Below are 23,987 nucleotides of genomic sequence, written 5' to 3'. Positions count from 1 at the left end.
ATTGGTAAGCCAGTGACAACAATCAATTTTAAATCCCAAAAGAACAAAACAATTTCAATCATGGATTATGGGAGCAATAATCTGTTTCAGTCCTATGAGCAGAATATATCTTTTCTAATGCCTTCAAGTTGAAGGCACAATTTCACAGCTATCTCATAAACAAACAGAGGTCCTAAAAGATGGACATTACAATCTGGAGGGGACGGAGTGCTGCAGAGGCTGGAGGTGGCAAAGGTGGCACCATACCGCCTTTAAAGGGGCTTCAGGTGGTGTAGAAAGGAGGAAAATTAAAAAAAAACCCTCCTGGTGTCTGAATTGCCCTGTTGCCTAAACGGCTTCACCACACAGCCACAGAGAATGGTGTTCCTGAGCTAGAAAACCAGGGGAAACCAACCAAAGTCAGCTCCACCCCTGGGAGTGCCTCCCCTCCCAAATAAATAAATAAATAAATAAATAAATAAATAAATAAATAAATAAATAAATAAATAAATAAATAAATAAATAAATAGCCACTTCAAAGTAATCAAATACAAATACAAATACAAAACCTTTAATGGCATATAAAGAGTGGTAAAATACAGATTATGTTAAAACCAATTGACTAAAATTTACACAAAGGTTTCACTCTTGATCCAAGTGCCTTTGTTAAAAACCTGGCAACTGATTCAGTAGTGTGGGGATGATGGTCACTAAGCAGGTGTGAAACTATTTCCTTGTCTGATCTCACTGAAAATTTCTTCAAGATGGCCTCGAGAAAAAGCAACCGATAGACTGCCAAATCTTTGCAATGAAGGAGCACGTGTTCAGTTGTTTCGGGTAGGCCCGCTGCACAGGAACAAGTCCTGTTCTCCTGTGGGATGCCATGATATCTGCCTCTTGTTTGGGCAGTCGGTAACACATTTAGCCGAGCAAGCATAAAATATCTGCGGAGATGTGGATTGGTTAAATTACTCATATATTTAGCCATAAAACCCGGCAACGGTGGTGAAATGCCATAAAATGTGGGAGAACAAGTTCTGCAGGCTCCAGCTGTGAGAAGCTGCCCTTCAATGTCAAGAGTACGTTGTTTCAAAACTCCGAAAGCCTGTCTTTCGTCCATCAGTAGGAGTTGGTCAAAAGATACACCTATGTTGTTTATTTGCTTGATAATTTTGGTGTGCCAGGTGGAGTGGAAGTGGTCGCTTAACAGAAAATATGTGAGACTGCCAGGGAGGGCTCTATAATGAAGGCGAAGCCAGTATTTAAACAAAGAGAGCCAAACCCGGGAAAAAATTGTCTTGGCTCCGGTTTCTAAACAAAGAACTTGATACGTGACTGAGTTTGGAAGACCCAATAAACGACGAAGAAACAAAGATTGAACACTCTCTAATTTCTCAGCGGTTTTTGCTCCCCAGATTGGAGCTCCCCAGATTGGAGCTTACTTTCGAATTCAAAGTAATCTATGTTTTATGATGAGTTTTAAAAATCTGTTTATGTTGTCTGTCATAGTGGTTAGTTTGACCTCCCCTAGCGTCCCTCCCCCAGAGAACAGGCACTATTAGAAAGAGAACAGGCACTATCCATAAAATTATGGGGGGGGAGGGTTACATCATAATTTATCTTCTTGCAACATGAGAGAATTTGGAAAGGAACAGAGATATGCTCCAGCAAAAAAACTGAACTCTAATCAATAATGTTTTATAAACTCTGATCAAAATAATTTATCAATATGCTAAACTAAAATTATTAAATGAGTGCCACAAACTAATCCAACGGAAATCTTTCCACAGTATTTTCAAACGCCTGTCAGTTGCCTTTACCAGTAACTTAACAGTTCAAATGAAAAAAGAAACTATTGATTGGTTCACAAACACAATATGGAAACTTCAGCCCTATTCATGCTAGCGAACTCGTGTACATCCTGCCTGTAAATCTCTGTTTGTAAGAAAAAGTGAACATGTGTTCACTTTGCAACTGAAATGTGGGTGGGGTTTAAATCACACATTCAGCTACAGACACACTGAATTAAGAAAACAACAACAACAACTACTCAGGGCACTCTACACTGTACATAGACTATATACATGGTCAGTGTAACCTGTGAACAACACGCGAGTGTTCATATGGTGCAAAAATGAGTGGGGGGCTTTCCTGCATAAGATCACAAGAGTTCCAAACATATATATGTAAGGCTCAATCCTCAATCTCACATACTCCTTGTTGACATTGGAAAACGAATGGATGATGTAAATTATAAGAACTGTAATATGAATCATTAATCAGTACATGCAAGGAGTTCAACAATATAGATGGATATACTTTCTTCATAGGGTTCAGCTGGGTTTGATTAGCACCGTATCAAAGTGCAGCCTCTCAGGTTTGTTTCGAACTTCTTTTGTTACACTATGGTCATACTGAAAGCTCCTGGAGCAACAAGTTACAAGTTGAGGAATTTGCTCACTTGTTTGTTGTAATCCTTGAACGTGTCATCATTTGCTTCTTGTTATTTGAATTTATTATGCAGAAAATGATCATTGTACTATTACACTTGCATTGTAGACTGTTACACAGGCAAAGATTAACTTCAAAACAGGATTTCACTGGATTCCTGTAATTTCTTGGAGTCAACAGTCTACTTTGACTAAACCTTTTTTCCAGATATATAAAACTGGACTTAGTAACAACTATTGGATGCATGAATTGTTGACCACGTGGAACTGTGACTTAAATTGTTTACCTGGGACTGGTCTATGTACATGCATTAATGTCCATCTGGATTTAATTTAATTATTAGGTACTTGTTATTTATAAACACTGTGGACAGAAACTTAATACATGAATTAGAATCTAAGAATTGAAACGTATGATATCACTTTAATTGTGCAATACCACTTCAACTGAGCTTGTACATAATTTCCATACATGACATTTGCTGTTGAGACCTTGTGGTCTTCTGTGGTACCTCATTGGTTTTTGCAGCAGCATAGCTCAGAAAATGCAGTGCATGGCTGGGTGTCTGGGGATTTTTCTCTGCACCAAACTTCCATGTGACACTTTGAAGGACAGGGATCCTGCAGATTTCAGACCACTTCGACAACTGTAGGTCCTACCTCCTGAAGAAGGCTCTGTTCTGGGTCTTATGGGATCAACGGTTCTCAGAGTTCTTGCTATACCTGCCCATCTTGATAATGCCTGTGAGAAGTTCTACTTACCTTGGATGCCAGCAAGACAGCTGGCTTTTGAACTGGCTTTTGAATTGACAGGTGGTTTTGCCCGAGAACTTAAATCCCTGCCCTGCTTCTTTTCTTCCTCCCACAGCACAGCTACTGCAGCTGTGATCTTCTCAAGGGATATGTTACTCAGAAAAAATTGGTATGCCTTTTTAACACCTGTAATATTAGCATTAAATTACCACCACTTCTACCAACATCCTTTGAGATACAGGCAAGACAATTCTTCCTCTGTCTACATGGAACAGTTGTAGGAGTGTCGTGAAGGAAACCAGACTAAAACAAAACAGCAAGTTGCTAAGAAAATACATAAATACTGAACACCGAGAAGTACTGATGATCTTTTAAAGGAAAAGCATTAGACATTACCCAATAATCCCCACATCACTGTAGTCCTTTGACAAAAATGTTACAGATAAATCAGCGCTCAAGCCTTATTGAGAACAATGGGGCAAGGACAAAGATAAAACCTTGAACCCTACTGAGGACAACAGGGCTTCTATATATTACCTCCCCCCCCCCCACCCCAGGGCATCATTTATGGTTAAATGTGTCATGTTTTTTAAGATTAACCCAGAAAACAGCTTGGCAAAATGCCTGTACAAGAAGGTAATAAACAAGAACCTCTTGTTGATGATCTGAAAATGGCACCTTACAGTAGGGGCAGCACATCAAAGAGCTCTGAAAAGAAAGAGTTATTTTCTTAAACAAAGATTTATGGGGGAGAGTGGTTATTAACATTACAGGTTTTATGGGGAGGAGGGGGAAATGACTTTTTAAAGGTTTGAGAAAGTCTAAAATCATAGCACCATTAAGTTCTTGAAAGCTTCTGTTCCACTCATTGTTATTCTCAGCAACTTTTGAAAAAGGAAGTTACATTTGTAAATAATGATGGTGCTCCTAACATCTGTTCTCAAGATCTGCTTCGAGTCCCAAAGCGTGACTGTATAAGATCAAGGCATCCTAGCAACCCTACTGTATCTCAACTTTGATTTTTAAGAAGCAATTTAGATTTTTACAAGTAATTTAGATAAAAGCATCTAATTTTGTTGCAAGGTATTGGAAACTCTTTAATCTAATTTTTAAAAGAAGTAGCTTTCAAGAAGATAAAGATAACATGCGTCCCAACCAAATAAAAAAAGAGAGAGAAAGGATGTTGTATGAACTATCCAAGAATACAAAGTGGAAATTGAAAAGCAGGCACTTCATTTTTCAAATCTGGAAGCTTTTTTGCAACAATCTCCAAGCATCTTGCTAAGATATAATGCCCAAAGGAAAGGACTCCTCGATTAAAAGTTCCTTTCAATGTGCTTTTCATAACCTTTCTGATCCATGGAACAATATATGACTAACTACTTCTAGGGGATTCTGTCCTGCATAACTTCCCCAAGGTTACAGCTATAACTATTTTAATGTATTGTCAAATAATAAAAAATAAAACTATTTTGTTTACAAGCCAAATGCAGAGCCCCGTTTCCTAACACTTGTTTGCTCCTATTCTACACTACGCAGGATTTCCCTAAACACATGAGGCCCGTTTCCGATGTGGGCCCTCTATGCGCCCTCCACGCCGGCATTAAAGAATTCTGCCGGCGTGGGGGTGGGAAAAGGACTCCGATTGGCACATAGCAGCGTCTTGAAGCGAGCTGGCCCAGCAGAGGCCGCCGCAGGAGAGGCGGCTCCGCATGGAGCCGCCTCTTCCCCCTTCCCTGTCCCACTTAGCTCTCGCTGTCGTCGTCCTGCTGGCCGCCTAAGCCCCGCCCACGCTGCCCTCCGACCTCCAGGGGTCGGAGGACAGTGAGGGAGGGACTTAGGAGGCCAGCAGGGCGACGACAGCGAGAGATAAGTGGGACAGGGAAGGGGAAACAGCGTGTTCCCGGCGGTGCTGTTCGCACCGCGCCGCCGGGAAGACGCTGTTCCCTCAAAAACAACCCTTTAAAGGGTTGTTTTTTAGGACGGCCTGAGGCCACCCTGAGGGAGGGGAAGGGCAGCCAGGTCGGCGCTGCTGCGTTTCAGCAGCGCCGCCTGTGCGAACGGCGGCCTGGGGGCGGCGTTTTTACCACCCCCAGGCCGCCGTTTTTGGCCCATGCGGAAACGGCCATAGAAATTAAAGTCTGCTACAGAAAAGGAGAGTCCATTGTTCTATATTTCTATATAAAAGAGAGCCCGTTATTCTATATTTCATCGGCACAAGTATCCACTTTCAAAACTACAGTCATTCTATACATATACACACTATACAATAAGATTCATGAGTCAATAAACAGGTACTTGTACTTTATTTAAGGAAAAGAGGGGAAAGGAGATGAAAACACACTAAAATGAATCTCTCTCATCTTTTCTTAAGTTTGGGATGTGTTTCAGGAATACCCTGTTTCCCCTAATATAAGACATCCCCGAAAAATAAGACATAGTAGAGGTTTTGCTGAAGTGTGAAATATAAGGCATCCCCCGAAAGTAAGACATAGCAAAGTTTTTGTTTGGAAGCATGCCCGACGAACAGAACACAGGAAAAATAAGACATCCCCTAAAAATAAGACATAGCACATCTTTGGGAGCAAAAATTAATATAAGACACTGTCTTATATTCGGGGAAACACGGTAGTTATTAGGAATCAAAAACAGGCACATTCCAGGACATGATCCATATCCATTTTCAGTAGTAGATAAGCAGAGGTGACTAGAGGATCAATGTGTGTCACAGAATTCCATTTTAAATAAAGGCACAGAAAGGAACTGGGGTAATTTTCCTTCCACCTCGCACAAATAAAATCTTTGCCAATCACCAGAAGTCATTACAGTATAACGGAGTTACAACTGAGGTATTCCTTCCTGCAGTCAATAGCAACCAAGTTCTCTACTGTAGGCTGCAACGTTTGTGTTAGTAGAAAACAAGGCTGAAAATGGAGTTGACCTCGACACTGGAGAAAAACCACAATTTTTGTCTTGGTTACGCTTTCTAAGCAATGTTAGGAATGCCAGAGGTTTCTAGAAGAGCTCAACATCTCTGAGCTTATTATGCCAGGTTTCTTTTACAGAGGCAGTCATAGCAAGCACACTGTAAACTGTGAAGGTACTTAACATGCTTGAAAAATAAAGCTGTTTATTGAAGAGCATTTCTCTCCCCTTTACAGGGAAAGGAAATCAATGGTAACTATTCCAGAAAAGACTAACTGCATATTTTAAACTGTACAAAAGAAGCAATATATATTCTAGGCTAACAGTAAAATCCTAGGGAGGCGGGGGCGCTAAGGAAGTGATGTGACCTCAGCAGTGGCATAAATGCCATTTATGGGGCATATGGTCCAGCGCATGGGTACTGGGTTGGTGCTAGGGAGATACACGGCAGCGCAATGCCCGGTGCCAATGCTACTGTGGCGCCAGTGCTCCTCTGGGGCAGGTGTCCACACTAGCGTTAAAGAGGGGTGTTCCTGGGGGCAGAGTCAGCTTTAGTCAGCTTCCTAAGCCCTTTCAGGCCAGAAATCCCCCACCCCTTTTCGCTGGTGCCAACTTAAGCCAGCAAAATCAGTGGCGTAGCCCATTGAGCTGCAAATGCCACTTGCATGGAGAAAGAGGCAACCTCACTTTTTGCTTGCTAGCCTCAACTACCTCCCTCCTTAGGACTGTTCTGCACACCTAGTTGCAACAGAATGTCTAGCACTTCACAGCCACTGCAAAAATGACTACATCTTCTCATGGGACAAGAATAAAAATACAACAAAAGTCAATGGTATGTGAATTTAGACAATGGTTTAAATTACTCCAAATATGCAGCAAAACATTTAGGTGAACAGCTTACCTATCAAAAGGGGAGTCCTTCTTACATTCAAAAGACCCCCCCTCCTTTTTTTTTAAACTAGTAGTGGTTATGAACACTGGCTTTGAGAAGAGAACGAAGTCACCAATTTAAAAGCTGGCCTGAGTTCACTAGAACTTTTACAAAAAAAAGAAAAAAGAGACTGTTAAATATGTTTAAACCCACCTTAGTTTCCAGAATCAATATATAATTCAATGTCTTGCAATGTAACCAAAGGACTCCAAGTCATTACACTGAAGAAGAACACCTAGAAATAAAAGAAAAGAAAAATAGGTAAGTTTCTTACAAGAAGATAAAATAATGAGAACAGTGCAATCCTAAAAAGAATTACACTTGAATGTTTTCAGTAAAAGGTCTTAGGAGGGTTATAATTCTACATAGGCCTCCACTGCAAATTACTGGTTCAGAAGGGCAGGAGGCAAAGAGAAAGGAGTCTTTAAAAAAGAAGGCGGGGGTGTGTCTGTTAAGTGCTATCAAATCACTTCTGACTTATGGAGACCCTTAGCAACTGTGCTCAGGGCTTGCAAGTTGAGAACTGTGGTTTCCTTGAATGAGTCAATCAACCTCTTTTTTCTCTGCAGCCTTCAACTTTTCCTTGGGGGGGGGGAGGATTTTTTATGTTATTTTATTAAGACTCACCAAAGAATGCAACAAAACCAACATTCAAAAACATGCCTTCAACTTTTCCTAGCATTACTATCTTTTCCGGTGACTCTTAACTTCTCAAGGGACAAGAATAAAAATAATTATGAGGACTCAAGTTTCATGCACCAATTATTTAAAGAACTTTTGATCTCTTCTTCAAGAAGCACAAAGAGCTGCCACAAGAGTGAAAAACAAATAACTTCAAGCTTCTACCAGGTTAAACTATCACTACAGCTTTGAACGGATTTAGTTAAGTAAACAGTTAGGGTCTCTTTGGAGGGTTGGAGGTTGGCAGTTGGGTGCTTGAAATATCCACCAATGAAAGAAAAAACAACCACCCACCCTTTATATGCAGAAAAACCAGAGCATCAGGGAAGCCAAGTCAACATGTTAGGTTTTCCAAACACAAGCCATGTTAATGTTACTGGCAGATCTTTAAACATGTAGCTCTTCAGCTGCAGGCCAAAATATTGCAAGACAACTTTTAGCACCCCATATTCCAGAGCGAATAGGTTTGTTTCTAATGCACTAGGTCACCCTCAAAACAGCATCTATTACAAAAGATATCAATAATGAAAGTTTTTCTTTTAAAGAGAGTCAGCGTGGTGTAGTGGTTAACAGCAAGTGCACTCTAATCTGGAGAACCGGGTTTGATTCTCCACTCTTGCCACTGGAGTTGTGGAGAATTATCTGGTGAACTAGATTAGCCTGTGCACTCCAACACACGCCAGCTGGGTGATCTTGACCTAGTCACAGTTCTTCAGAGATTTCTCAGCCCACCCACCTCACAGGGTTTTTGTTGTGAGGGGGAAGGGAAAGGAGCTTGTAAGCCCCTTTGAGTCTCCTACAGGAGAGAAGCAAAAGGAGGCAACTAGAGAAATCACAGGAAGTAGTCTTTATTCTTGGCAAAGCATGACCAAGGAACAAAATTAATCTATACTTTTAGAATACTTTGTGCCAAGATTGCTTTATATTCCTGCTCCTCCCCCACCCCGATTTAATAAATGTGAAAATAATCCTTGTGACAGAAGGTAACATCCATTCCGACAAAATGAACTGAGGTCATTACCAAAGAATCCATATGATTTTTTTTCTTTTAAAGTGAATGTAACACCACATATTGATTTTGTATTTTGAGTACATTGCATTTCAGTCAGGGTAAGAAAGACTTTGGAAAGAACAGAGAGGGGAGGGAGGGTGCTGCAAAGGTAAACAAGTAGCTAAGTTCATTTCTAGAAATGTAGTGCCGTTTCATGCTTATGCTGTTTCATGCTTATGCTTTCCCCACTTAGAAATCATTGGCTGATTATGGACAGGGGAATCTTACCTACCCTCTGCCCTGCCATGGCACCAGGTATGCACCTGAAGTGCTCTTGCTTTCCACAGGGAAAGCAGAGAGCAAGAGCAGTAGGCACGTGGCAGCTTCCATGTACGCCAGTGCAAGGAAGTTTGCCGCACCGGGGTTCAGTTGCCAACACGCTGCGGGGACTTCCTGCATAATTGGCCATAGAACATAGATCTGGAAGGGGCCTCTAGGGTCATCCAGTCCAACTCCCCGCACAATGCAGGAAATGCACAAATACCTCCCCACTCCCAGGGATCCTTGCTCCATGCCCAGAAGATGGCAAAAACTGCTCCAGGATTCCTGGTCAATCTGGCCTGGAGGAAAATTGCCTCCTGACATCAAAGTGGTGATCGGCAGCCTAGGGCACACGTGTCAAACTCGTGGCCCTCCAGATGTTATGGACTACAGTTCCCATCATGATGGGAACTGTAGTCCATAACATCTGGAGGGCCACGAGTTTGACACCTATGCCATGCCATTTGACACCAATCGGCCATGCTGGCAGGGGCTGATGGGAATTGTAGTCTATAACATCTGGAGTGCCAAAGGTTCACCATGGCCCTAGGGTTATAAGAAAGGGCCATGAGAGCCAAGCACTGATCAACCCTTCCTACCCTCTCTCTCTCTCATGATCTGCCTAAGTTCACAGATTCAGCATTGTTGTCTGATGGCCTTTTAACCTCCACTTAAAAACCTACCTGCGTTGGAAGCGAAAAGAGAAATCCTCACACGTACAATTATACAAGCTGTGTATTTCACTGCAAGCATAGGAATAGTGAACTGCGTATGTTCAGACAGTAAATACATCTAGGGTTAGATCTGGCAAAGTGTGAGCAAAAATAAAAATGTACTTCGCAACTGCACAAGATCTAGTGTAACCTACAGAACTTCCATCTCAGCACTGACCTGATAAAAAAAAATTGTGCTATTTTATTTCTTGCAGCACACAAAACACAAAGTCTGGATCGAGCAGTTTTAGAGTTTTAATACGAGCAGTCTACAAAGTTTAATTTTAAAGCCTGCACAAAGGCTACTGTGTGTGCAGACATGGTTTGCAGAATTCAACCACTGGCATTAAAAACTGTCATAGGCACATGTCATTTCCATACTTTTTCTCCATGCAAGAGCTTTGCTCAGGAAGAGTTTTTCCTTCAAGGCAGTCAGTGTTCCTGTGAGATTTCTCCACATATTCTACTGCCCAGTTTTACAACATGGTGTCTTGGTCATACAAACGAGAGAATGCCTGTATCAAAAACCAGGACCAACTACTACTGATATATATCTCATTTCGATAAAAGTGCTCTATCACAACACCTACATTCAGGTGTGCAGATCCTCAAAAGGCCATATGGGAGATTCAATTAACCTCCAATGTAACCATAAATACTTTGTCTATTGTAACTACGACAAACTATTACAATAAAAAGTGCTAGTGGTACTCTCAATAAGGAGAAGCTATTTTAAAATGAAGTTCCAGAGGACCAAACTTGCTTAATTGGTTTTGTAATACTGGTTGTGGTGGGTTTTCCGGGTTGTGGTCTGGTAGATCTTGTTCCTAACGTTTCGCCTGCATCTGTGGCTGGCATCTTCAGAGGTGTATCACAGAGAAAAGTCTGTTTCACATTGTGTCTAGTGAGAAAGGAAAGTTTAGTGGGGTATATTGTCCATGTCCCAGGGTGGGGAACCAATCAGTAAGTGTTTGGGTGGAACTTGCTATGCAAAGGTGTGGTTGAGTGCATTGTATTGCGGGTGGGGTTATTAGTCCATTTTTTAAGTACTGGTAGCCGAGGTTTGTTAATTTTCAGAGTCTCTTCTTTCTTGTGGAAGTTTTGTAATACTTCAAGGACAAAAACCTTTGGAATCCTCTTTGGTCAGATTCAGTCACAAAAAAACAGAAGTAAAAAGGAAAGAATATACTAGATTAATCCTTGACAGTGTATATCTGACACTTGAAAGCTTATGCCCTGAAAATCTGGTTACTCTCTAAGGTGCTACTGGGCTCAAATCTAACGCTGCGAATGGTTCTCTCACCATCTGCTTTTCCCGGAGATCTAACTGGACAAGAATCACAGTGAAGTGGGTGTTTCATGTCAAACTTGACAGCAGAAAACCAGCCACAGACTAAGCTGAGGTTTCAGGCACACAGAAAACTATTCTGTACATTAAAAGAAAAAACAACAACACACCCACACCACAAACCCCAAAAGAAACCTTAAATTAGGACCAAGAATATTTCTTGCCTCCAAATATTAAGAACGAGTAAAGGGGGAGGGGGGAGAGAAACAACAGGATCATAGGCTTGCTCAGATGGTTACGAATGTCAGAACAAAAAATACTAAGAAGCACTACATACATACAGTGTGTATATAATTCTGCCCCATCTCATTTTACAAATGTAGAAGGGGCAGAAATGTCTCTCCATCCCCATGTAGTATTCCAAGCACTAGTGAAGAATTTCTGCACAGTCCAGAAAAAAGCATGCCAAGTTGGGGGGGAGGGGGGGGGGATGAATAATTCAAGGGCAAAACTGGAGTTTTTTATTGAGAAAAAGCTCCAAATAATTTGGGTTTCTCTGCCACAGAATACATATGGTCACAGAATGATGAATTCTATCCAAGTTTAAGCCTCTTTTTTTTCCATCACACAAAACTGTCTGCAGCTTACCATCTGAATACCCAACTTCAGTAAAAATATTAGACCACCCTGACGAGGATCTGGAGAGCATGAGAAAAAAACATCAGCAATTAAGTGTGAAGTACACATGCTGTTTTTTTTAAGTATTTCCATACAAGAGAATGTGCAGAGACACAATAAAAACATTTATTGTACATTTAATGGCTAGTTTATATAAAAAGAGTTGTTTCAGCAGAAATATAAACTGACTTTATCTAAGGCTCTCCATATCAACCTCATTTTCTGGAGAAGATAATAAGGCTTTGTAAAAATAAGGCTTTCGTAGCTGGGAATATGCTCAGTTATATTTTGTTTAATAAACACACACACAGAAAATGAGAAATCTCTCCACACTTTTGTAGCCATAAAAACCCAAAATCAAGGGATCAAGATTTAAAGGGCAATACTAAGGGGTGAACACAAAGTCTGGTGCACAAAAAGATGTCTTCTGCTCAGTGCTCAGTGTGTGAAAGAGAGCTACATTCAAAGATGCTTGCACAAGTGGAAGTACGAGAACTGCCACCATTCCTACCTTCCAGAGAAATTACCAAATTCTTCTATCAGTGCTTGTGGCTTCTTTCCTTCCACTTAGTTCTTGGGAATCAACCCAGATTTATAGGATGGGTTACCAAATTCACATATCCAGCTAGAGTTGGCAACTCTGGGTTGAGGGGGAGCCTAGGGAGTGCAGAGTTTGGGGAAGGGAGCAATGGTGGGATTCAGCCGGTTCGCACCACTTCGGCAGAACCGGTTGTTAAAATGGTGCTTGTAAACAACCAGTTGTTAAATTATTTGAATCCCACTAACTGCGGTTGTTAAATTATTTGAATCCCACCAGTGGAAGGGAGGGACCTTGATAGAGTATAATGTAGGATCCACCCTAAAAAGGAGAGTAGGTTGCAAAAGGTTTCTTACAAGGATAACATTTTTTTCAAAAAAATGAGAATTTATGTATCAACAAGTTTAAACTCTGTTGGAATAATTTTGATCCAATTATTGTAATGTTAAAAATAAGATGTAATTTTGGGTCTTCTTCAACGTTAACCTTCTGTGATTGGTAGAGAAAGCGTTACCAAAAGTTGATTTTTCTTCTATGAAATTCTCCAGTATTTTTCACAATGTGATGGGGAAAAATGGCAGAGATTATTACTGGATTATACTTGGGATAAAAAATACCAAGAATTGATTGGCATCAATACCAAGATAAATGGAGGCAATAGTGATTCTTAATGTGTATCATCATCTGACTGCTAGTATCCCACCGGTTCAATATCTACATATGAAAAGCTTTATTATGAAAAAGCTGCATATGAGAAAGTTGTAGGTTGCCAGATAAAATAAGTAAATTAGTATGTTGTATCTTAGACAAAAATACTAATACTTGGACAATTTTTTTTTCTTTTTCTTAATAGAGATAAATAGTAATGTGACCTGAGACATATTAAGAAATGGAGGAAATCATGATTTAAATGGTGGCTATGATATAATAGGCTACAATATAAACCCAAAGTTTTGGTCTTTTTAGTATCATATGGCCCACCTTCTCCTTTTAGTGTATGCTTTAAAGAAAATATATTTAAACTGTTACACCAGTGGCATTTAACACCAGTGAGACTTGCTAGAATCTATAAAAATTACATTAGTAATAGTTGGTTCTATAGTTAAGTTAGAACTGACTTTCCACAGATATCATGGTACTGCATAAAGGCAAAATGTTTATGGGAAATGGTTGTGGGTTTTGGTCTCAAGATGCAAGATACAACTGAAATTATTTGGCTAAATTATATACTATCGGTATCTTGAGAATATTACTATATAAATCTTTGTTGCTAACAGCCCGGTTAACATTTGTCAAGGTCCAGAAATCTAACTTGCAACCTTGGAAACATAATTGGTTTAACAGGTTCAAAGAAATACAAGTTTTATTAAAATCAAGTTTTGCAAAAAAACAAAAAAAACCCCACCTCAGAATTCAAAAGAAATGTCAAAACATGGAATAGTGTTTCATAGAATGGAAAACTTAGAGAGATTTGAACATTTAATCATTTTTATAGTAAATAGTGGTTTAATGGGAAATAACGATCAAGATTTTTCTTCTATTCTTAAGTTTGACAGAGTATTAAAAAACGATTAAGACAGGAATTTAGCCAAACAGACAATATTATGCAACAGAATGTATATGATGTTATAAAGAAAGAGAACTCAAAAATAAAGAAATGGACACCTTGGAAGAATTTCATCAAAGATAAATGTAAGATATAAGAATAAACAGTATAGAATCAATATAAAGAGGATACAGGTGAATAAAAAAGGAGAGCAAAGGAGGGGAAAAAATAAGATAAAAGGGAAATGGAAAAGTAACTATTTGAAGTAAGGTAAAGTCAAGAAAAACTTGATTCTCCAGAAATAATAATGTAAAATGGAAAGTAAGGGTATGAGTCTAAGGGGAAGTCAAATGTGTATGTGTATGCTTTAGTTGTCTTAGTCAGAGCCGTAGCTAGACCAGAGTGCGCCCGGTGCAAACTCTGACTTTTGCCCCCCCCCCCCACAGCGCCCCCCATGCACCCCACCCCAATTACTTTTAGGAAAGGAGCAGGCCGGAGAAGAAGGCCGGAAGCCTACCTGCGTTTGCCTTTGCCTGGTGGAAACTACATTTCCCAGAAGCCCCTGGGAAATGTAGTTCCCACCAGGCCCAGGCAACGCAGGCAGGCTTCTGGCCTGCTCAATTCCTAAAAGTAAGTGGGGTGGTGTGCCGCAAGGGAGGCGCTGTGGGGGGCCGCGGGAGGGGGGATTTTTCCCCGCCCCACATGACTAGAAATGGTGCGCCAAGTGCGTCGCGTACCCCCCGCCTTCTGGTGGCTTCACCACTGGTCTTAGTTGTAATAGAGATGTTAGTTGTAAAGTTTTTAGTTAAAAACTTATCATAGTTAACTGATAACTGTTGCAATAGAATGTATTAAGAGAAGGATATCAAGTTATGTATGTATATATGTTTTGATGAAACCATACAAATAAAGGCATTTTTTAAAAAAGATTAAGACAGTAAATGATGAGTCATTGCAGGATGGCTGTGGATTCAGTTTCTACCTAACCCTGCAAATGATGCCTATTCACCAGTTGAGAACTTGTTTCCTGAGCACTAAGTTGAAATAGCCTTGAGGAACCAGCATCCTCTCTCGAACATAATAAGCAGTTCTAGAACAGGCTGAGAATCTGTGAAGGTCATCTGTGTCCTTTTACATGGCAATATTTTTTTATTGCTCATATTTTCTGTCTTTGTCTGGTGGTTTCATAAACTAACCTTTACTGCCAATAAAGCTTTACAATGCAGTCATCTAAGCACTTCCATCAGACTTCTCGGTTCTTAAAAATAAAAGAAAGAACTATGTTTCCAAAACGGACGTGGCTCTTTAAACTGTTTCCTGCATATGAGATGCAATTATGAACCTAGATGGCCAGCATGGATTGAACAAACAAACAAACTAAATCCTTAACTCCATTAACACTGTGATCATTTTCATCAGGCATGGATTCCACCTAATGTACCAGTAACCATTATTTTCTCACCTAGTTTCCTCAATAGCGACAGATAATAGATGAACCCATTACAAATATATTTGACACTGCATCCACAAAGATGTGAAAATTGGAGTCTCTCATCATGATTTAAAATATGTACTTGCTCGCTCAAATGAGGTGGAAAAAGCTAGGGTGGAAATAAAGCAAGCCAAATTGCTGGAAAGACTCGTTCTCTGTCATTCAGGTTAATGTGCGTACATTGTGTCTTCATAGAACCTATCCGAGGGTAACTTAGATTGACTCTGTGCTTGATCAAAAGACTCTTGTGGCCATGCTGCTCCTATGGTGTGAAACACTTAATCACAGAGGTAATTTATTCTGTGGTTACTTAATGTAAGGTGGGATAGGAATGACTACTAAACATCTTGCCTGTGACCTTGGAAATGGAATTAACAGTGTGCTCATGATAAAATCTGTTAACTTTTCCTGGTATTTCTTGTGTCTTTATGTGTTTAGCACATATGTATGAGTTCCCAGAAATTCAATTCAATTCAAAGGAACACAAAAATGCATAGTATTGGCAGTTCAGTAGTGATTCACCTTGAATAAACAGAATTGCTCAGAATTTTAAAACATTCAGAAAAAGAATAATGAAAGAGATCCATGTAACCCTTGTATTGGAACAAAGATTGAGTTCAAGGTCTAGGGTCTTGTTTCCTAAAGTCTCTCTTTTCTACTCATATATCTCAGTTAAATAAAACTATTTATTTTAACAGAGAGAAATATAGTTTGCACTGTGGGATCTGCAACTCCAATTTTTTTTTTCAAATCCGGATATCAGGAAGTGGGAAAATATTGGTATTCCCAGGTTCCATGTATCAGTTTGGTATACAGATTCAGGTTCCCATTCCCCACCCCCCGAATACTGATATTTTTCAGCTCCATTATTTTCTGTGACTAATCTTTCTGGCAGGTTGTAAGAGCCGTTTTTAAAGCTACTGGCACCAAAATTGCACCAGAATTGTTGGTGCCTGTCCTTTAAATAACTCCCCAAATTTCAAGAGGATTGGGCTAAGAGATCCAACTCTACCTACTCCCTGAACAAGGTTCCCCCAGCCATCTTCCATTGATTCTTATAGAGAAAAATTGAAAAAAGGAGTATAATTGAAGAATCCATTTCAGTGTACAACCCAAGAATCACCCAAAACAAAACATGCGTGCTGCATGCCAAGCAAATGCAAAATCAGATAATCCAGCCAGTATATAATAACCAGAAAATCTACATCACTGTCAAACCCAGAATCCATTGCAAAAAGCAAATCTGACTCAAAGCAACTTGAGTAAAGAACACAACTTCATAAAGTCAACCAAAACCATGAAAAAGGGCATGATTTAAGACAAATCTATGTGGCAAGTCAGTAAGTCCAAGAACTGAGGCTGAATCCAACTTGGTCTGAAGAAATTTGTGGTGACATCCAAATCAGATGTCTTAACACACTTATGATTTGTTTCTTGACCACAGTCTGGGACAATAAAAACAGAGTTCAACTGCAACTTAGGTCTAGTCTATGAATGCAACAGACTGAAATAACATAGAACGACCCATTGGATACTCACCGTGAAGGGGTCTTCTCTTGGGTGGTGAAGGCCATCTTGTCGGGTTGTTCTTCTTTACCACTTGCTAGTGAGGCAGGAAGAGCTTTTTGGTCATATCCTGTTGGCGCCAAAATTGCCCCAGTATCTGACGAGCCGAGCTGCAGTAAGTAGAAACAATCCAGAAAGGAACAGGGGCAGCATGCCCCGCTGCTGAAAAGTCAACTGGAACAATGGTCAAAACACGGAAAAAGTCAAAAAATCTCCAACAGGGAGGACCAAAAAACTGACTATAATAAACAAACTAGAAATTTAGAATTACCAGGAGCATATTATCAGAGGAGAACGAGAACAGGGAGGGCCAAGATGGCCTTCACCACCCAAGAGAACACCCCTTCATGGTGAGTATCCAATGGGTCGTTCTCTAGGGTGGTTACGGCCATCTTGTCGGGACTCCCCAAGCAGTACCCCCAAGAGGGTGGGTTCCGTTAATCTCCAATAATATGCTCCAGGACCCTTCTGCCGAAGGATGCCTGGACTGCATCCAGGGAGGTCAGCCTGTAGTGTCTGACGAAAGAGGAGGGAGAGGCCCATGTAGCCGCCCTACAGATCTGTTCTAACGGGACGTGCTTGTAGAGTGCAGCATTTGCTGCTGCGCTCCGAGTGGAATGGGCCGTGATCCCACTAGGCACAGGTAGATTGCTTGCCTTGTGTGCCTCTATGATGCAAGCTCTGATGTTAGAGCTAATGGCAGCAGAGGACATGGCCTCCCCCAGCCGGGGGGGAACTATGTTGATAAAGAGGGACTCAGACCTTCTGATTTCCTCAGTACGTATGAGGAAGGCTTTAAGAGCCCTGCGTACATCTAGACAATGCCAAAGCCTCTCTCTAGGGTGAGACGGCTTGGGACAGAAGTTGGGCAGTACTAACTCCTGACCTAAATGGAAGCTGGAAGCCACCTTAGGCTTGAAGGACGGGTCTGGCCTGAGTACTACTCTGTCCGGAAAAAATTGGCAAAGGTTAGGGTTTGCAGACAGCGCCCTGAGCTCAGACACCCGCCTGGCGGAGGTAATGGCTACCAAAAAGAGGAGCTTCATACGCAACCATCGAAGGTGGATCGATTGGACCGGCTCAAAGGGTGACTTGGTGAGCGCGTCCAAGACCGCGTGTAAGCGCCAGGAGGGAAAACGATGGACCACCGGAGCCTGGGACTGCTGCACACCCTTGAGGAACTGCAGGACATCTGGATGTCTGGTGACGGAGAGCGACCCTATAGGAGGAAGAACAGTGGCAAGCGCCGCCAGTTGACGTCGAAGGGTGGAACATCGGAGACCCGCCACGAAGCCGTCCTGCAGGAAGGCGAGAATGGAGGCGATGGTCGGACTCTCTGGATCAACCTGCTTCCTCCTGCACCATCTGGCGAAGGCCTTCCAAGACGAGTTGTAAATACCGATTGTCGATCTCCGCCTAGCTGCGATCATGGTGTCCACGACTGCCTCTGAGTAGCCCCTGTCCCTTAGACCTCTCCGCTCAAGAGCCACGCGGTCAGCCTGAGCCACCCTGGGTCCGGATGAAGTAACGGTCCCTGGGACAGGAGATCCGGGGTGACCGGGAGAAGAAGCGGCGGGACCATGGAAAGCTGCTGGAGGACGGAGTACCACGACCGCCGTGGCCAGTTGGGAGCCACGAGGATGATCTGCCTCTTCTGCTCCTGGATCCTTCTGAGCAACCTGTGGAGGAGAGGAAGGGGGGGAAGGCATAGAGAAGTCCCGGGGGCCACCGAGCTGATAGGGCATCGACTGCAGTTGCCTGTGGATGGAAGAAGCGCGCCATGAATTTGGGGGTCTGAGTGTTGAGATGGTTGGCGAATAGATCGATCACCGGCTCTCCGAATTCTTCCGCAATCAGACGGAACACCGTGGGATTTAGCTTCCACTCTGCGTTGGAAATGCTGGTGCGGCTTAGCCAATCTGCCTCGATGTTCAGGGAGCCCTGGATGTGTTCCGCTCTCAGGGATGCTAGGTTGGCCTCCGCCCAGGTGAGAACCTGAAAGGCCTCTCTGTGCAGTTGGGAGGACCGAGACCCCCCTGGTGGTTTATGTAGCACTTTGCGGAGATATTGTCCGTGTGGACTACTACGTGCCTCCTCAGGAGCCGACTCCGGAAGGATCGGAGGCCCAGCAGTATGGCCCTTACCTCGAGTACGTTGATGGGCAGAGACGCCAGACGAGGAGACCAGAGGCCCTGAGCGAAATGCCTTCCTAGCTTTGCTCCCCACCCTGTGAGGCTTGCGTCCGAGAAGAGGTGTATCTGGCCTTGAGGCGCAAAGGTCTTCCCTCCCTTTAGGTGGCTGGGAGACGTCCACCAGCGGAGGCTGCAGCGTACTGAGGGAGGAATGGGAAGTACTCGGTCCCTCCGGTGGATGATGGAGATCGCGTGGGGCCGCAGAAGAGACTGGAGTGGGCGCGCGTGAAGCCTGCCCCATTGTATGAGGTCGATAGTGGACATCAGAAGGCCCAGCAGGCTGGCAAGTTGAAGCAGGGTGGTGGTGCGAGCCCGTAGCAACCTGTGGCACACTGTTTGAATTTTCTCTATCTTTGCTGGAGGCACGAAGAGGGTGCAGGTTGCCGTATCTATCATTGCACCTAGATGCTCCATCCTCTGGGAGGGCCTCAGGGAACTCTTGTCCAGGTTGATGACAAACCCGTGCTCTGACAAGGTCCGCTGGACTGTGCGGACATCCCTGGTCGCAAGCTCTCTGGACCTTGACCTTATCAGGAGATCGTCCAGGTAGGGGTGGACGTGGATCCCCTGGCTGCGAAGAAGGGCAATCGGAGCTACCAGCACTTTCGTAAAGACCCGGGGGGCGGTGGCAAGCCCAAATGGAAGGGCGACGTACTGGAAGTGGCGGTCCCCCAGGGCAAAGCGTAGGAAACGATAGTGCGCAGGATTGATGGGAATGTGCAGGTAGGCGTCCCTCAGGTCGAGAGATGTGAGGAAATCCCCCTGTTGGATAGCTGCAACTGTCGACCTGAGAGTCTCCATCCGAAAGCGAAATTTGCAGAGGAAGCGATTCACATGGCGGAGGTTCAGGATGGCTCTGGTGTCCCCGTTCTTTTTGGGGACAGTAAAAAAGTGGGAGTAGACTCCCGTTGAGACTTCCTCCACGGGCACTGGCTCGATGGCTCGGATGGACGTCAGGTGAGCAATCGCCTGGCGCAGTATTGCTGCCTTCTCTGGCTTTGCACTGATGGGTGATGGGAGGAAGCGGTCCCGTGGCCAGCAGTGGAACTCTAAGGAGTAGCCGGAGGAAACGATCTCTTGGATCCATTGATCTGCAAAGGGGGGTAGCCACAGGTGCTGGAAGTGTAGGAGACGGCCTCCGATTTGCTCCTTTGAGTAGTCAGGCTTTGTTTCCCTGAGACGAATCAGGGTGAAAGGACTTCCCTCCGCTCGGTGGACCGCGGAAGTCCTGTCTCTTCCGGAAGGAGCTCTGGCCCTGCCAGGTAGGCCGCCGGTTGTCTCGCTGGGGACGAAAGGAAGGTCGAAAGGACCGAAAGGAAGGCTTGCTCCTGGGCACCAATGACCCTTTAGGACAGTTACCCACAGGAGAAGTTCCCTCCAAGATAACTGACCAGTCTGCTGTAGGCAAGAAGATCCTGTTGCTGTAACTACCACACCTTCTTTAGGCTGAGTCTGAACCCTGAAGCTTCCAGTTGCTGATCAGAACCAAGATAAATGCACTCCATGCAAGCTACACTCAGAGTTTTGCCTTTGCCTCACCTCCCAGTGAGAAAATCGGGGCTTGTCTGGCCTCACTGACCGCGGCATGGCCTTCTTGTGGTCCTTGGTCTCAATTAAGACCTTGTCCAGCTCGGAACCGAATAGAATGCCCGCTTGGTAATCGTAGCTGGCAACCACCGTCTTAGACAGGGTGTCGGCCTGCCACGGCTTGAGCCAGATGAGGCGCCGAGTCACCGCAGCTGTGGCCATGATGCGAGACAAGGTGAGAAAAGCGTCGAAGGTGGAGTCGGCCAGGAAGGAAACTGCCATGATGACTCTTTCCACGCCCTCTCTGACCCCCTGGTCCTGGGGGGGGATGATGGTGAGAAGTCGCTGGAGCCAGACCAGAGCGGCTCTGGCTACTGTGGCTGAAGGTGCTAGTATTCTAGCGGCCATAGGTGATCCCTCGTGTACTCTGCGGAGGTTGGATTCGGCCTTCCTATCTATGGGGTCCTTAATGTTTCCCTCACCGTCCCTGTGGACTAGGCCTCCTGAATGGAGGGCGGAAATGGGGCCATCCACCAGCGGGGTCTTGACAAGGCTGTGGAGGTGGTCAGGGGCCAAATACAGCTTTTTGAATAGTGGAGGGAAGCCCTTATTATTGGCTGGATTAATCCACTCCTTTCTAAATTTTCGCTCAAAATATTGTGGGAGAGGGAAAAAGTGGGAAACCTCATCCTCCGCAGGGAAAATGTTTGTGAGGCCCTCTGGGCAACCCTTAATGGGCTTAGACGGTTGCGTGGAATTAGGGTCCTCTGCCTCTGCTGAATCATGCAGAGCTAAGGCGGAGATGGTTTTGGCCAGTAGGACTGGCAGCTGCTCTATCTTAAATAGCCGGTGAGTCTGGTCCCCGAATTTGGGGATAGGGGTGTCGTTGTCTGAGAAGTGATCAGAATCGGAACCTAGTTCCCCCTCACTGACGTCGCTAATGTCGGAGCCATAGGTCAGTGCCAACCAGTCCCTATCTGCTCTATGGGGGCGAGGGGACCTGGATCGGGCCCTGGCCCTGCGGCGGGATTTATCCCTGCTGGAACTAGAGGGGGGGATCTGTTGAGAAACTTCCTCCCTAATGGAGGACCGCATCAAGGTGACAAGCTGGTGGGGAGAGAAGCGACTCCAGTCGTTGGGGATTTCTTCCTGTAGGCTAGATGGGCCGGGAACTGCCACCTCCTGCCTGCTCGGCAGGGAAAGGCCTCTCTCTGAGGCGCGATCAGGGTAGAAGGCCGCTGAGGCCCTGGCGCCCTGCTGGGCAAGCGCTGCATTGGATCCGTGGCGCCGCTTCGGCGGGTCCCCTCCTTCCCGTGCTTTTTTCTCTGCCGCGGCCGTCGGCAGGGAGTTCTCGGTGGCCCGTACACGGGCCGGCTGAACTCGCGCGCCTCCCTCTTCCTTCTCCCGGAGATCGGGAGGCGTCGCGCTCGCGGGCCCGTTGGCCGGCTGAGGGGGTGATCCGCTCCGCCCGCTCGGTTCCCCGGCTCCGCGGGGGCGAGCGGGATGCCCTGGCCGCCGCCCTGGTGTTCTCCGCGGCGGAGCGGCAGAATCCCTCCCGGGGGGGAGAAAGGGGCCGTGGCCATGCTCCCAGACGAGCGCGGCAAGAGGAGGGGAAACGAAGAATCAACGACGCGGGAGACTCACGAATCAGCAATCGCGAAGATGAAGCGAAGAAAAGGAAACAAAAATGAAAGCTCTTGTGAAGAAAAGGCGTGCTCTGACAAAAATTTTCAGGAGCCTGTCGAAGTTGTTGCACTCACTAGCGAGGCAGGAAGATACTGGGGCAATTTTGGCGCCAACAGGATATGACCAAAAAGCTCTTCCTGCCTCACTAGCAAGTGGTAAAGAAGAACAACCCGACAAGATGGCCGTAACCACCCTAGAGAATGAACCGTACCATTTCAGACTGTAGTTGAGGAGTCACATTTTTATACTCTCCCTTGTAGAAACTTCCTGCAAATTAAGAATTAGCACATCAGGGGAAGGAATTTAGCTAAGGTTTTCACATGCTGTTCGTTTCCATTTATGGAGCTTGGTTAATATAGGGGAGCTGTGAACAGTGTAGACTCTCCCCTGCTGCAGTTTGAAGTGGTACAGACTGTTCAGTCATTTCATTACTCCCTCATCCTTTTCTAGACCAGGTTTTAGAGCCAAACAGGTCCAGGTCTCCCAATCTCAACTGGCTTCTCCAAAAGCCACACAGCAGCTTGAGGGAATGTCATTTTGAAACTTGTTGGAAGTTTGCTTTGGCTCTGAAATGGGTTGCAGCATGCACTTCTTTGGGTAACTGGTACTGCATGCTTGAAGTACTCTGCTTGCAGCTCCAAAGTTATATATGACTGTGTGGAACATAAGCCAGGTTCAAGGAACCCAGACCAGAGTTGTCAAAAAATGGATTGTGAAGTTTGGTCCTTAGAATTCTAGATTTGTAGGAAAGGAACAAACTGCAGAATCTTAAAACACCTGATCAGGATGTTGTAACAAATGGATTTCCTTCAGTTCAGGAAGCTGTCAATCTCCATTTCATTGTGTGAAGAAATGCCATGATGTCATGGATTCCCCGCTTTGTTTCTGCCACTGTCAAACTGCAATTTGTTTCTCAAAAAGGAACGTTTTCTTATATTTATAAATAAAATAAGCAATCAATATTATTCTGATCCTTAGGCTCATTCCGCACATGCAGAATAATGCACTTTCAAACTGCTTTCAGTGCTCTTTGAAGCTATGCGGAATGGCAAAATCCACTTGCAAACAGTTGTGAAAGTGGTTTGAAAACGCATTATTTTGTGTGTGCGGAAGGGGCCTAGATTAGATCTGCATATACATTTCAGACACTGAAGAAAACTATTTGCAATTGTTGCCAGATGCCAGTGCTTCCCAGTGTATAAAGTACTATACTGATTTTTGGTTTTGATTTGTTTTCTTTTTTTTAAAAAAAACTCTTCCCCCATTGCTTTCCATCAAGTCATCTTATTGTTCTTTAGTTGTAAATTCTTAAGAAAAATTTAGATGATATAAACATTATAGAGCTATCTTGACAGTGTGTTGCTTTTGTTGACAATATTTGTGGGGAAGCTTAGCTGTTTGCAAAAAAAGGCTGCTCTGTTAAAATAAGATTTGGAACAAACAGTGGCTTGGATTCAGTGATGAGCATGCACAAACATAAAGAGGCATACCTTAGTTCTGCATACACAGCCCTGCTTCTAATACCTAGTGCTTCCCTCTCAATATATTATAATGACACAAATCTGGTTGCACAATGTCTTGCACAAGCAAAACACACGTAGGAAAACAATAAGTTTGAGTTACCACAAGTGGCCACCACAGTCTTTCTCTAGCATTCCACTTTTGCAAGAATTCTACTGTGTTTCCCCGAATATAAGACAGTGTCTTACATTAATTTTTGCTCCCAAAGA

General features: G+C 43.9%; 1 protein-coding gene across 4 annotated transcripts in view; it reads right to left on the bottom strand.

The window, feature by feature from the left end:
• Positions 1-23,987, bottom strand: part of KLHL29 (kelch like family member 29) — a 577,596-nt gene that overhangs the window by 490,802 nt on the left and 62,807 nt on the right. For 2 of the 4 annotated variants that reach the window (XM_048499182.1, XM_048499188.1), the window contains exon 2: positions 7,192-7,273. The exons of the other annotated variants lie outside the window; for them this stretch is intronic. The gene's annotated coding sequence lies outside the window, so the exon portion shown is untranslated. The remainder of the gene's footprint in view (positions 1-7,191; positions 7,274-23,987) is intronic. 4 annotated transcript variants of the gene reach the window in all.

This window comes from Sphaerodactylus townsendi, linkage group LG01 (genome assembly GCF_021028975.2).
Source record: "Sphaerodactylus townsendi isolate TG3544 linkage group LG01, MPM_Stown_v2.3, whole genome shotgun sequence".
In the NCBI taxonomy this organism is placed as follows: domain Eukaryota; kingdom Metazoa; phylum Chordata; class Lepidosauria; order Squamata; family Sphaerodactylidae; genus Sphaerodactylus; species Sphaerodactylus townsendi.
This window is presented reverse-complemented; position numbering and strand designations above follow the sequence as displayed.